Genomic DNA, 14,707 nt, shown 5'->3' with positions numbered 1-14,707 from the left:
TAACAACCGCATTCCCAGTGAGTTCCTCAGAAAAGGCCTCTAACCTTTTTGCGGAGTATTCAAAGGCAAAGGCTATCTCCTGGACTGTTGCCATCATTGTTCTGACCACAGGCTCTTTACAGCTATGCACTATTGCTAAATTCAAACAATGTGCTTTGCAATGCATATAAACTGCATCGGGTGCGTGGTTACGAATAAGTGCTTGGACACCATTATGTCTACCTGACATATTACTTGCCCCATCATATCCCTGTGCTCTCAGCTTTTGTAGACATATACCATGTTTATTCATGAATTCAAGTAGTAGATTTGCAATTGCTTCTCCAGTTGTAGCTTTGGCGTGCATGAATCCTAAAAATAATTCACGGACATTAACTTCATTGTCAATAGTTTCTGTAAATCTAAAACATACTGAAAGCTGAGTTTGAGTTGCTTTATCTGTTGTTTCATCAGCAAGTATAGCAAGAAATGGTGAGTTATTACACGATTCTTTAAGTTGGTCTAGTATTTGATCTGCACATATGTCGATCAATTCATTTTGGATTTCCGGGGAAGTATATTTAACTAACGTTGCAGTCTCAAGATGCATAGCTAAGACTTCATCCGATTTGGCAATTGTCTTTAATGTTGCAATAAAGTTACTTTTTTCTTCAGTGTGTCCACGAAGTGGCATATTTTGATGTCCACACATGCAGGATGATAACATCAATTATTTTTGAAAGAATATGTCGGTTTTTTGTTACTGTCTCTTGATAAAAGGATGACAGTGAAGAAGCTATTGACTTTGATTTTGAAGTTGCAACATCTAAAAAGTCTTGTCCCAATCTTACACAATCATGGTGAGCAGAATCATCTTGCAGATGTCGTTTTACTAAATGTGACAAGTTCGACCAGTCATTTACAGGAGAAGAAAGTCCAAAAGATTTAATTTTCATATCACGTTTGACAAAAAAAGTACAATAAACACAGTATATGGCATCCTTGTTGATAGAGTATCTCATCCATGCGTTTTCTTTTAACCAAGATACATTTAAGCGTCTCATTTTTCCACCAATGAGCCTGAAAACAAAACAAAATATTTTAAATTGCCGTTATGGTAAAGACATTATTTGTCAAGATCCGGATATTGTGTACACATTTTTGCACCTCATGTTTGCGGTATACCATTTTCTCCGCAAGTTTATGTGTTCTGTTTGCATTGGTATTGGATCCATATCACACCTGGCAAATGGCAGTCAGCAGAGTTTTAAGACATCTGTTGTGCGACCTGTAAGTCAATTGCGTTTGGTTAAAATATACTTTTCACTTTTTCGGTCTTATGGAAAATGTTATTTGTGCTGTATTTAGACCCCTCTAACAAAAAATTTGTTTTACGTGCACATGTATAAAAAATGCAGTTGTTATCCCACTTAATCGATTCATAGGTTTGATCTTTGTTTTCAATCTCAATTTCATATGATTTCTAATAATATTATTCTTCAATATTGAGTAAAAACTGTAGAAAAAGAAAGCTGCGATTGAAACAAATTATATTTAAGAAAAATACCTTGCTGGAAACTTGAAACTGCTCATAGACTCCCATTCTTTCTGGATAATGTCTTTTTTTATCTGATAGTCTTGAATGCTAGATTCTTTTAGTTGACCGATATCAATATAACTCGAGCAATCACTTGTACTATCGGCAGCTGCACTGGCAGAAATGTTCGAATACGCAGCAGCGTTATCATTAGACTTTGAAGAATCAACATAGTTTTCATCTTCTAATGGTATCTGAGGCTCGGTAATTGTATGATTTGACGAAGTAGCAGTAGATGATATTGGCTTAAAAAAATCATCTATTCTTTTCTTCGACATTTAACAAAAAGTATAGACTTGACCAAAAACTAGATACGAATCAATGACAAAGGTTTTGTGGATATGTCATAGGTTGAATGCATTGCGACATGATCTCATATATTTTAATCCATATGCGGTGGGGCATAAATGAGGATAAAAGCAGTTTTTAAATTAAATTTGACAGCTTCAAGTTTTGTATTGATTTATGCCACTATTTGTTAATATTTATTATCTAGACTTCAGTCACTAACACATATAAGATCAGATCTGTAATAAAAGTTTTGATTAATTAATTTCTCCATTCCAATTGTTTAAAAAGGTAGATTTGTCATTCTTTTCTTCGAAAAAAAGTCATAAAAGAAAGAACTACAAGGCTCAAATGTTTTATCCAACTCTTTTAATTTATTAAGATAAAAAAAAAAAAATTTTCTCCCAAAATCAAGTGTACGCCCGGGCGTTTTGACGTAAACGTAGCTACGCGCATGACTTTGTATGCCCTGCATGTGTGCACCCAGGAGGTCCTCCTGAGCGGTGTTTAGACGTACCGGGAAAATCTTATCTGATTCAGGATCAATTCATCGGTTACACTCCCCTGTCACCAGTGATTCTTTTTTGCTGACATTCTGAAAAGGTAGTGTCTGCGCGTACCCGCATGTGGGTACGAATAGTCAAATTGCCGTTCTAGGCTGCACGTACCCACATCCGGTTTTCTATTAAAATGCCATCGGATCGGGAATGAAACGTGAAATATATACGGAATTTATGGATAATATGGGGATTTCGTGGAAGAAAGAGTGAAGAGTGTGAAAAATATATTTTCAAATTGTATTTATTAAATAATGATACATAATAAGGGTCGTTTTCAAAAAATGTGGATATTTCAGTTGTGAAATAACAATACAAAAAAATATTCAATTTTCAACTTTAATATATGAAATTGAATAGTTTAACAACAATACAACCTGAAATAAAAATATGCAATCTTAAATGCTACTACAAAAATATTTTAAAAAATAACATAGAAACAAGTATGGGACATATGTCAACTACATAACGGATTTAGTTTCGGTCCCTAATTTTTTTTTAATAATATTTACATTTTGCTTGATATATATTTCCATAAAAATCATCACACTTTTTTCAAAACAGTTAAACATGTTAAAATATCACTTTTTAGAAACATATTTTAAAGTGAATTTAATTCAGCATTGTCAACTACATAACGCTTTTTGTCAACTACATAACGTTATGTAGTTGACCGTTATGTAGTTGACCTATTTGTGGTTTTTGGATGTTTTTCCTGACCCTAATACTACCAGATAAATGGTTTTTATTGAATTAGAGTCAGTATTATAGACTTTGAATGATTTATGTAAAAAAAAATATTTATGCCAAAATTTATCAATGTTTTTGCCGTTACAAAGTTGACATAGAATAAAATTACGGAGTAATTTGTACTCACCAAAACTAATCTATAATGAAATTAATCAATGATGTCATCCTGTAACTTTAAGCACGTCATCAGAGGATGAAGAGTAAGTAGAGAGCACTTCCTTAGTTACAAGGGATATAATCAGTTGTTTATTGGCAACATTATTTCATTTGTGTTATGTAGTTGACCATTTTTTTAAGTACGAAATGAAAAGTAAAAAAAAATGCTAATACAATCTAATAATTCCCTGTATTTGTGTATACATACCTGCAGTGATACCTATATATTTATAATAACAAAAGAAAAATAATAATTTCCGCTGGGTATTAAAACCAGCATATAAAAAAGACTAGTTTTTCAATTTCGTACAAGCAATTTTGGGGTTTTTGGACCCTTTGAAACCCACTGGAAGCAATTTCTGTAGCTAAATGTCATATTGAATTTGCTGGAACTTGTTACACACACCAAAAACTAAATTGTGTATCTAAAAATTGGATAAAAATATTTACACTTTTTTAGAAATATTGATTGTACAAGAAAATCCACATTTTTTGAAAAAGGCCCATAAACATTGCAAAATTAAATGCACAATGATGTAAAATGAAACTGTACAGTCCCTGTAAAAGAAAAACATGATAGAAATTAATACTATTATAAAATTTAAATGAAAATTTAAAGAATATCATTTTAATAATTTAAGAATATACCCATATGAGATCATATGATATTTTAAAATAATCTTTTAGTAAAATGTAAAACAGAAACTGAAATTTTAAAATATATAAAACTACTAAAATTAAAGCTTGAGTTTATAAAAATTAAAGAAGCAAGTAATAAATCAATTTAAACCAATTATAAAAGATTCATGTAACTAGTTAAGATTTCGAGCAAATTTTACATATCCAATATGATTGTTTTGGCACAGATTTCAACCCTGCACATATCAAATGTTGCCAGTCTAAACATTTGAAAAGTACTGAAATTAGAAATATCCTTAATATCAAGAACGATTTACAATACAAAAACTAGAAATAATCAACATAAAAAAAAAAAAAATGAAAAGAAACGCGGCAAATTCGATTAAAAACTACTAATTTATTCTGTTATACTTTAAATCTTCTTTAATTTTTGTGCTCCCGGTTCTTCTTTTCTCTGCGGCTGCTATAGACTGCGAATTTCTTTTATACAATTGTATGATATTTAACGCCTGATAGTTCTGTACAAATCTTTCTAATTCATTATAAGTCTGAAATGTCTTCCCCACAGTTATAATATCACTCTCTTCCATTTTAAGAATATTTACTAACTGAGAAAAAACTGTTCACTTGCCTATATATTATGTGTATATTTATAAAAATTCTGAGTAGTTTTAATCAATTTATTCACTAATTGCAACAAATTCCGTATATATTTCACGTTTCATTCCCGATCCGACAGCATTTTATTACAAAACCGGATGTGGGTACGTGCAGCCTAGAAAGGCAATTTGACTATTCGTACCCACATGCGGGTACGCGCAGACACTGCCTTCTGAAAAAGTATTGTGTAGTCCCTGTGTAAGTGTTGACTCTCAACTTGCACATGTGATTTTTTAACACTCCCTGGACAAAAACAGAAAGTCACAGGACATTCCGACAAAAAGTCACAGGACAAAAAGTCAAACACATGTCAAACTCAGGCATAAAGTAACAAAGTTAATAGGACAAAAAGTCACAAACAATTTGTTGACAATTGATTGAATATAAATGAAAAAAGATTTTGAAATATCTTCTTTTTATTACATATATTCATTTTTAATTTTAGGAAATTGTTCATAATATAAAAAAGAAGATGTGGTATGATTGCCAATGAGACAACTGTCCACAAGAGACCAAAATGACACAGACATTAACAACTAGAGGTCTTTACGGCCTTCAACCATAAGCCAACATAAAGAAGGTATGGTATGATTGCCAATGAGACAACTGTCCACAAGAGACCAAAATGACACAGACATTAACAACCATAGGTCACCAAAACAGCCTTCAACAATGAGCAAAGCCCGAGGTAAAGCCCATACCGCATAGTCAGCTGTAAAAGGCAATCATACTATATCTTTTTTTTTATATTTACATGTTAAAAAATGCGTGCAAATGTAATCAAAAGCTGCACACAAATGTAATGATTTTTGTGCGCAAATGTAATGGTAATGTGCGCAAACCTAATGCACTGATTTATTTGTTTTTAATAAATTTTAATTTAAAGTTGCTACATCATGTTCATGTATAAAACTTCAAGAAAAATACAAAAAGAGTGTTTTCTTGTTCAAAGAAAAATAATCTCAAAACTAAATTGTGACTTTTTGTCCTGTGACAGTGTGTGACTTTTTGACTGTGACTTTCTGTCCTGCATTCAGATTGAATAGGGGAGTTTGGTTGACCCTGCCTCCCTCTATCTGAGACTACTATCTCAGTGATGAGCTTTATGTTTCATGTACAAATGAATTGTGCTTGTCATATATACATGATATATGTATGTCGGATAAAAGCTCTACAGACCTTTAATATGTTGTATTGTTATATGTATAACCGACAATAAATAAATAGCCCCTAACAAGTAAGAATTAGGTTACTTCTTTTTGTTTTGACATCTTGCATGTGTTTTTTTAGCCCCGTATTAAAATTATGCCCCCACTTTAAAAAAGGGGGGGGGGTATACTGTTTTACCCCTGTCTGTCCATCCATCCTTGCGTCAGTCAGTCCGTCCGATGAATATTTTTCGTCCCATTTTCCTTAGGAACTACAATAGAAGGATTTCTGAAATTTGGTTTCAGGGTTAAATAAGTCAGCTATACCGTGTGATGCATTTTCAGATTCATCACTCGACAACTTCCTGTTTTCCCAACACTTGTATGATTTTACACATGATAGCCAAGTTGAAAGTTGAAAACTAACAACCTAATTTAATGTACAAAAAAATTGAAAAACAGATATGTTACACATAAACAAACGACAATCACTGAATTATCGGATCCTGACTTGGAACAGGCACAACCATAACAAATTGGCAGGGTATAAGGAACTTTGAAAATATTTAGTTTTTGTGGTTTGGTCAATTTTCCGGATACTGTAAGCAATAAGGCCCCTTTATTTAGTGAATGAAATAATTGTAAGATGCACTTAGCTGTCTGTCATATTTTATATGAACTTGACCTCATTTTCATGCATGGTTCATTGGTCAATGAAACACTGCATTGTTTTGTCAGTTTATCATATGTTTAAATTTACAGGTAGATTATATTTGGTAGATATGAAACAATTGTAAGGTGTGCATGTCTGAATGGCAGATTCATATATAAACCATGACCGCATTTTATTGTTCTTTGGTCAATGATAAGTTTTCTTGGTTTTGTCATTTTATCAGGCCACATTTAAATGAATGTCTGTTTCCCCTCCCCGGGTCTACCCTTTGTAAACAGACCAGGAAGGCAGGTTTTTTTTAGCTCACCTGACCTGAAAGGTCAAGTGAGCTTTTCTCATCACTTGGCGTTCGTCGTCTGTCGTCCTGCGTCCGTCGTCTGTAAACTTTTACAAAAATCTTCTCCTCTGAAACTACTTGGCCAAATTCTACCAAACTTGGCCACAATCATCCTTGGGGTATCTAGTTTAAAAAATGTGTGGCGTGACCTGTCAAACCAACCAAGATGGCCACCATGGCTAAAAATAGAACATAGGGGAAAAATGCAGTTTTTGGCTTATAACTCAAAAACCAAAGCATTTAGAGCAAATCTGACAGGGGTAAAATTGTTGATCAGGTCAAGATCTATCTGCCCTGAAATTTTCAGACGAATCAGACAACCTGTTGATGGGTTGCTGCCTGTGAAATGGTTATTTTAAGGAAATTTTGCAGTTTTTGGTTATTATCTTGAATACTATTATAGATAGAGATAAACTGTAAAAGCAATAATGTTCAGCAAAGTAAGACCTACAAATAAGTCAACATGATCAAAATTGTCAGTCGACCCCTTAAGGAGTTATTGCCCTTTATAGTCAATTTTTAACAACTTTTCATAATTTTTTGTAACTTTTTTAAAAATCTTCTTCTCTGAAACTACTTTGCCAAATTTAACCAAACTTGGCCACAATTATCATTGTGGTTTGTAGTTTAAAAAATGTGTCCGATGACTCAGCCTACCAAACAAAATGGCCGACATGGCTAAAATTAGAACATAGTGGTAAAATGCAGGTTTTGCTTCATATCTTTGAATCTAAGACATTTAGGGCAAATCTTTCAAAATTTAAATGTCCATCAGAATAAGATATATCCCCTCACAAATTTTCAGTTGAATTGGACAACCTGTTGTTGGGTTGCTGCCCTAAAATTGGTGATTTTAAGGTAATTTTGCAGTTTTTGGTTATTATCTTGAATACTATTATAGATAGAGATAAACTGTAGACAGCAATAATGTTCAGCAAAATAAGATCTACAAATAAGTCAGCATGATCAAAATTGTTAGAGGACCCCTTAAGGAGTTATTGCCCTTTATAGTCAATATTGAACAACTTTTCGTCATTTTTGTAACTTGTATAAAAATCATTTCTAAAACTACTTGGCCAAATTTAACCAAACTTGGCCACAATCATAATACTAGGGTATCTATTTAAAAAAAAATGTCTAATGACCCCGCCTACCAACGAAGATGGCCGACATCAGTCTCTAGTTTTTTTTAACTGGATGTGATTGTCATAGCATGGTCACATGAATGGTTTGACTTGTCCAGTCCAGGCCACTTATCAGTTGTTTGTGCTCAATTTGAGTGTATTTATTTAGATTATCAATCCTTCTGCTTTCAAGCACTTTCCAAAAATGGAAACAAATTATTTTCAGGAAAAAAATAATTTCGATTTTTTTGTGGAAAATAATTTTTTGACCCGGGCGCTTATTTTTGACCCGTGTGGGGGGAGGGGAAACAAACATATTTTTAATTTTGGCCTTAGATTTTTTAAGCATAGGTCTACTTGTTGTATGGAATGACTACAAGGTATCATATAAAAAAAGATGTCTGCCTGCCAAGGTTAATTTTACTGTGACCTCATATTCATAGAATAATGATAATATTCATGATATTGAACAGCAAGAATGATGAGTAAGTTGATGTTATATACAAATAAGACAAAATTTTCAGTTGCCTACTAATTATGTAATACATGTAGTAGTTATTTTTGTCATTAAATGATGTTTACCCTTTTATGTGTAGGGCAAGAACATGAAAGATAAAGGGGAAACTATAAACAGAAGAAATTATCAACAAAATAAGATTTACAGAGGTCAACAAAGCCTAAATGGTAAGTCCACTGTTATAAAAAAATTTGTCCTTGAATAATAATTAAATATTTATTAAAATAAGATGTGGTATGATGAAAGAGAAAACTATCCATCAGAGTTCAATTTAGTGGATGTAAGCATTGTAATTACTTATTAGAGGCCATTGATGACCTGTAAGTAATGAGAAAACCCATACCCTATACATGTTATAGTAATCTATAAAAGTCAACACTAACCAAATTTGAAACAGAGCATCAATTCAAACGTCAAATATACCAGACTAATTTATAAAAACAAAAAATTATGAAAAATAAAAATGACGGGTATGAACCAACATCAACCACTGAACTATGTACAAGCTCCTGATATTAGACAGGTATAATATGGCTGGGTTGATATAAAAATAAGAAACACTTAGCAGTCTGATTTCCAATGAGACATTTCTCCAATAGAGATCAAATGACATTTAAGGAGGCTCTAGGGTATAACAATTTCAGAAAAATGTTTTAATATTTTTTTTTCATAACTCAATTTATTTATATCTTTATCATATGGTACACCAAATCATTCAAAACAATCAATTCGGTTTGGCCCCAGATGACTTTTAAAATGCATATATCATTGAAAAAGCTCCAAATTATCTCCCTTTGGTGCAAAAAAGCCATTTTTTGGCATTAAAAATGTAATATCTTATTTAACTCATCGGTGGCCTATATTTTTTATTATAATTTTAAATAAGCTGTACTTTAACTAAACTATTATAAAATTTAAGCGATTTCTGTAATTTAGTACTTGAATATTTAAATGAAAGTTTATCATATTAATCATAAACATGATAAAATAGCCATTTTATTGATCTCTTCACTGATAATTTTTGAGTTTGTGTATTTGTAGGTCAGAAATCTGGATTTTCATGGTCATCATTCACAGATCAATACTGAACGGAAAACTTAAAGCTGATATTTTTCTCCATAGTGCGACTTTTTTATTAATTTGAAATGGAACATGTTTTTTCCTACATTTATTTGAAAGAGGAAATTTCAACATGATGACTATAAACAAAAAGGAGTCATATCATCACGATCATTGATGCACAAGAACTTGATCATATAAATACAACAATGTAATTATCAATTGAAAGATGGAACGAATGAACAAGATATTAGAATGTTGTTGTCCAAATAAACTTGCTTTGTCTTCTCATTTGAATCTCTCCATTCAATAAAGATGTACAGAGGAAGATCTTTGAAGAACAGATTGAAAAAATGTTTTGTCTAAGAATTGCAGGAATATTCTAGTGAATGAAATTATTTATTGACTTCACTCTTATATAGTGGACTGAATAATTGTACATAGCAAGCTGTGAATAAAGAAAGCAAAAACTTTAACAAAAAGTGTTTATATTATAAATTTGCAATTATAAGCATACTATTATGTACACCACAAAGTTATATATAATTCAAATTGTTTGCCTATACAAGTATTGCAATGAACCTATAACAAAGAAAATCTTACCTCATGAAAAGAGTGAACTATTCAGTCAGAATATGAAATATTTTTTTCAGTTCTATTTTTCATAATAGAATAAACAAGACAAAGATTTCAAAACAATATTTTTTCATTTATTTAGAAATTTCATCATTTTGTTTCAGTGAAAGGACTTTATTCTTTGACTGTAAAATATTATTATTATACATTCCAAAATAAGAATAATATTTATTGTCATATAAACAAATAAAAAACATGTTTGTGACAAAATTTAAAAAAAATTATATATATGTATATATAAAAAATATAAAAAAAACTCGTATACATTTAAAACATTTTACTACCAAACAGCATTCATTGTAACATACACATAACTTTATATTTATATATATATATTTATAATTTTAATCCCATAGGATTTTATTTTGTCCCATGGGATATTAAAAATCCCATGGGATAATTATAGTCCCATGGGATTTTTTTTGTCCCATGGGACAACAAATATCCCATGGGACTACAATAATCCCATGGGACCAAAAAAAATCCCATGGGATTTTGCCCTGTCCCATGGGATATTGAAAATCCCATGTTTTTATAATTCAAATTGCAAAATAAATATGAAAGTAACAGTATAAAACCAATGAAATTATTGAATCCCATGTAATTCCGCACATTTTGGTTATATACATGATATTGTAGCTCTTGTTTGAGGCGGCGGCGGATTTGCAAATGAGTGTTTTGCAAATTAAAAGTGTCCAGTGTTTATAGACATATCGTTTCATTAATCGGGAAAGAACACAAAATGGCGGCAATGCAGATAATTGATACTCTAAATTTAAAATCGATGGTGATCGCTTATCTAGCGGAATAAAACTTTAATATCTATGAATTTGAGCATTTTTATACAGAATGAACATAATATCAATTTTTGATTTTTTTGCGAAGTTTCCCTTTAAGGATTGTCATCTCAATTAATATTTTTTGTTCATACAAAATGTAAGAAATGTTTTAGCTAAATGAACATAAAAAGGGTCAAGAATATTAAAATAAAGTGATATGCAAATGAAAACGAAAAAAGTTGGTTCTTCATACAGGTATATATTGCAAATTGTCAAACGTTAAAAGACCGATGAAGAATGACATTTGCATTGCAATAAAATGCAAAGATTTTCTTGAATATTGTTGTACTCTTACCTAATGAAGGTTTACTGAAGGGACGAGTACCAACCTTTCCCAGACAATGGTAGACAGTGGCGTCCTCCCCGATGGACTGTGGTATCCACAGCCCTGAAGGAGTAGAACTCCTGTACTGTCATAGCCATTTTGAATTTCTGTCATATTGATATTTCTCAGGTGGATGGGAAAGTCGTATATAGAGCATTCACTGGAAAGGAGTTTTATTTTTGGTCATGTATAGGAGTAAGGGTTAATTAAGTGCAGGGTAGGGGAAATGATTGGTTTTTTTTATGGTATCGGTAGTTAGGGTTTTGGATGTGATTTTTTGTGTGGTAGGGGTACCCCAGTGAAGGTTATGGGTTAAGGGCGAAGAGGGTTAAGGTCGAGGGTGTGAAGGGGAGGGCTAAATTTAGGGGTTTGGTTAAAATTAACGGTTGGGCTAATTTTGAGGGTTACGCTAACCGTTGACACTGTGTGTGGCAGGAGAGAGTGCGTGTGAGATAGGAGACAGTGTGAGAGGGGTGAGTGTGAGAGGGGTAGTCTGTGAGAGGAGAGAGTGTGAGAGAGGACAAATAGCAGAAAGGACACAGTGTGTGTGAGATAGAAGATATTGTGTGAGAGTTAGACAGTTAGGAGAGAGTGTGAGCGGGCAGAGTGTGTGAGAGAGAAGAGAGTGTGTGTGAGAGAGCAGAGTGTGTGAAAGAGAAGAGAGTGTGTGAGAGGAGAGGGAGTGTGAGAGGAGAGGAGAGTGTCTGTGAGAGAAGAGAGAGTGTGTGAGAGAGGAGAGTATGTGTGAGAAAGAAAAGTGTGGACAGAGTATGTGAGAGGAGAGAGAATGTGTGAGAGGAGGAGCGAGCACAATGTGTGAGTGTGTGTTTTGGAGAGAGGAGAGAGAGGATCGTGAACATGGAGGGGTTTGAGTTGATACAAAGTGGGTGTGTGAAGAGTGTGGGAAAGAGACCACGTGAGTGAGAGACACAGGATATGAGAATTTTATAAAAACTTGTACTATTGCAAGATAAAAGAGATCTTTGGGAATTTTTAAGTATCCACATCTGATTCACGCCACCTCTAGAATAGACAGTTTCACAATTACTGTGAAGCCCGGTGATTGCTGATAAAATAGATGTTAATAATTTAGAAAGAAGTTTCGTTAAGCACTTGGAAGACCCAGCAATAAACCGTTGTTTGTAAGGACGCTGATGTTGTTTAGGTATCCAATACAGTTATGAAATTTCCAGTTCTTTTTTTTTTGGTTGAAATTCCAAAGGAACACAAAACAAATCTATGATTATCCATGATTTCCTCTTTGGTAAGTGACGTGAGGGTATATTTTGAGTTCCAAGTACCTAATGCATTTATTAAGCAGTTAATGTAATGAGTTTTACAAAAAAAACATGTTGTTTGAGACTTTATCGTCGGGGACAACAACATATTTGTCTTGGAGGTAGGACAAGTGTTATGCAACATTTGGGTCTTTGAAATCAACGCATTGGTCATTGTTGGTATTGATAGACCCATTCAGTTTCTTAATTCTGATTTGTATCAACGTCCTCACAGCCTTAATCCTTTCAGCTTACGATATATCGGACCTTTGGTTAAACGCAGAGAAGTGTTATTGAAAATGTTGCGGTCCCCGGTAATAACATAGCCAGCCGGATTATATGTGAATTGGGAACTAGCATAAATGCAATCAGGAGAGTTTCTACTTGAAGTCGTCAATATTAAGATCCTGGAAAACGTCTTTGTAATTGCAAATTTAAGTTGCGATTGGTTAGAAATGATTGGTACAGACTGATCTTTGAAATAAGAAGGTATTTCCGACTGAACTAATTACTGATGGAGGATATTGCCTAGATAAAGTGTAGTCCAGTGAAAACAAAAGCTTTCTGAAATTTAGAATCTTGATGCACATGGACAAGCTGCACCATGTATGTGGATTTCAATTTCATCGTACAACAATCGCCTTTTCAAAGACTACTTATATATATATTTTAACACTTGTTACACCTAATTTAGTTTTTCGCCAACTATATGTAAACAAAGAAAAAACTTTAGTCATTTTTTTTTCTCAATAACTAGATATAAAGGAATCGTTCTTAAATTTTGAATCATTATTGTTATGGACAAGTTATATCACGTGTTTGGATTCAGCTCATTCGTTCAACAAATGCCTCTTCAATGAACACTTATGTGATTATGTTATAACACTTTTCATTTCTCAATCTTTTTTTAATTTCACGCAAACTATATACAAAAAGCAGAAGGTTAAGTCGAATTTTCTTTTAGCTAAATCAAAAAGTGCTCTTAAATTAAGAAACAAAGTTCAAATGAACAAGATGTATTCCTCTTCAAATAACAGATATGGTTTAACAATTAAAAGAGCTGATTTAAATTTATTAAACTAAGCATAAAGTGTAGTCTATTTTTACCCTATAACTAAATAAAACTGCACTGTTAAAATGGTGTTTAGATTTCAAATACATATCTAAACACATCTTGTGTGCACTTTCATTTACATGTTTTGGTCTAAACGTGTCTCAGTACAATGTGTTTAGGATTGTGTGTAGAATCCTGTTTTGTAGCTTAGAAAGAAGTGTTTAAATTCAAGTCATGCTTAGAGATTATGAGCTTTCTGAAAAATGTGTTTAGAAATTACACACATTCCCAAACACGTCTAAACATGTAACACAAGTGTTTAATTTCTAAGCACGACTTTTACAGTGTGCTTTCTGAAATTTGAAACCAAGTTTCAGATTGACAAGCAGTTCCATCTGTCTGAATTTCAGATTCGTCGCTTATCAACTGCTCTACAAAGAACATTAATATTTTTTTCACTTGATAGACCCGATTTTCTGTTCTCGACAATCATATATAACAAAAGCATACAGTTGTCAAATTTTTCTAAGGAACTAAGTAAAATAATTTTCTGCCTTCTCATGCACTGCCTTGTTTGCATGTGGTGGTGGATGTGCATGACAAGTCTCTCAATATGTGTATTTATCAAAAAGAACCATAGTGTTATCAGAACTTAAAATATGTTTTATTGAACAACACTGCTAATTTTTATAAAAACATTTTTTGCCCTTGTATTTTTGTGATATTTTGTACCGGAGGTGAAAAATTCTGAGTGTAATATCCCCAAGTCTTTACAAATAAGTTACTCTATGAAAAAACATGAATACACAATAATATTATCGTTTACCTAGCAATTTTTGGCTACGAATTGTGAGAAATAAATAACAATTAATATCCAGTTATTAAAAGCTTGTCCGCCATTTTGATGATAAAACCGGAAGGTGATAAAATAAAGCGTGCTTCTATATCTAAATCTGTTTAGAATGGTCTAAATTAGGTTCCTACTAAATTTCATCTTTAAACACGAGGTGCACAATTATTCACCTATCCGCTGGACTATCGCCAACATTATTAATAAAATCATAAAATTTAGTCGAATATTCTTGGGAACTA

General features: G+C 32.6%; 1 long non-coding RNA gene across 2 annotated transcripts; it reads left to right on the top strand.

The window, feature by feature from the left end:
* Nucleotides 1-4,800: 4,800 nt before the first annotated feature.
* LOC139488950 (uncharacterized) lies at nucleotides 4,801-9,966 on the top strand. 2 transcript variants are annotated; one of them, XR_011656119.1, is made up of 3 exons: nucleotides 4,801-4,824; nucleotides 8,505-8,592; nucleotides 9,467-9,966. It is a non-coding gene; the product is annotated as an uncharacterized lncRNA (long non-coding RNA). The 2 variants fall into 2 exon arrangements; XR_011656118.1 differs by lacking the exon at nucleotides 4,801-4,824 and having other exon boundaries at nucleotides 7,973-8,592.
* The last annotated feature ends 4,741 nt before the right edge of the window (nucleotides 9,967-14,707 follow it).

This window comes from Mytilus edulis, chromosome 9 (assembly GCF_963676685.1).
Source record: "Mytilus edulis chromosome 9, xbMytEdul2.2, whole genome shotgun sequence".
Taxonomy (NCBI): domain Eukaryota; kingdom Metazoa; phylum Mollusca; class Bivalvia; order Mytilida; family Mytilidae; genus Mytilus; species Mytilus edulis.
This window is presented reverse-complemented; position numbering and strand designations above follow the sequence as displayed.